The following is a 1,513-nucleotide window of genomic DNA, read 5'->3' as shown; positions in this document are numbered from 1 at the left end:
AAGATGAAATAGAACAAATACTTTATCAACAAAAGAACAAGATGTATAAGAATGACAAATCGTATAAGTGGTGAGACAATTCCGTTGTGATGGAAATTGAAGTGAATGAATAGATAAATCAGTACTTAAATCGAAAAACAAGGTATGGCTCCTTTGTTTAGCGAGAAAGAAATATGCGCATACGATCAGCAGAAAAAGGGAGCTAGGCTTCACAGGTACATCTGTCCATTCCAGGTCAAAACAAATACACCTGCTTTAAAACATCAAGACACATTCTCACTTCATCTTTCTGCAGCTGAACAATCATAAAATTAGATCTCGGGTGTCCTTAAATTACTCTGCTCCGCGTAAAGGTAAAGTAAAATAAAAATACAACTTAAACCATGGAATAGCAAATACTCTTAATGTCTGGATCATCCAACAGAAAGTATGGCCTAGGAATGGAACTGGCACATGACCTCGACCAGATGGAGTATGTTTCGGATTAGAACATTAGCAAAATCTGAAAAAAATAGATAATAATTGTGAATATAAAATATAACGGCAATGATGTGTGCTGGTGTGTATGTAAACTATAGATTAAAGTTAATCAAAGTTATAAGTAAATGTATGGTTACAGCAGTTACGGTATAAATGCCTTTTACAAGCTGGCTAACTGTACTTGTCATAAGACATTGTTACCTATCTGCTTGTTTGATAATTTCCGGTAGAAATTCTTTCCGAAGAACGATACAAGTCCTTTCTTGATTAAACCACTTTATTCTTCCTCAATACAAACTTTTAGTACACAGTAATTCCACAGTGAGTACGTTTCTCGTCACTTTAAACTTAACAACTTTTATAATACACACTATAAATCAGTGATTCACACACTTTACTTACCGTCACTACTGTTCGCTTCTTTAATTATCTATCTATCGCTGGCTTCTCTGCCAGGCTTATATACTAAAGAAGAGGGCCTATCGAACGCACTAGGAAATTCATGATCATTCGAGAAACTCCTCGCACAGCCAGTAGCGTCACGTGACTTCCGCTGTTGTAACAACATGTTAGGTCTATTATATATTTAGCACTACGCTGTTAATCTAGTTTCTTAGAGATTTTCAAAAATTAGAAGTGTAAAATAATACTATTTCAACCACACCATTTTCGTCATCACTAATTATAAAAGGCTTCTTTCCTTTGTCACTGTCGAGAACGCTCCTACTGTTGTAATGTTCAACAATATACAACAAAACTCAGCAATAAAACTATCACTTGATTGTTCTTAGGCCAACTGTGATTTTTATGTTGAATGCTAAAAAAAACAGCCCAACGCGCCTATTCTGGAACTCGACAATACACCCTAACACCTAAATCCAAGTCTACAAACTCTCGAATACCTCTAAAGTTGCCCAAATCATCAAATAAAACTTCAACATCCTCACTTGACGAACCCATAACTTCCAACATTTTTAAAAAAACCCACTTGTCAGTTACAGACACGATAAAAGTATAAAAAAACATTTTAGTC

Source organism: Limulus polyphemus, unplaced genomic scaffold (genome assembly GCF_000517525.1).
Source record: "Limulus polyphemus unplaced genomic scaffold, Limulus_polyphemus-2.1.2 Scaffold519, whole genome shotgun sequence".
Taxonomy (NCBI): domain Eukaryota; kingdom Metazoa; phylum Arthropoda; class Merostomata; order Xiphosura; family Limulidae; genus Limulus; species Limulus polyphemus.
This window is presented reverse-complemented; position numbering follows the sequence as displayed.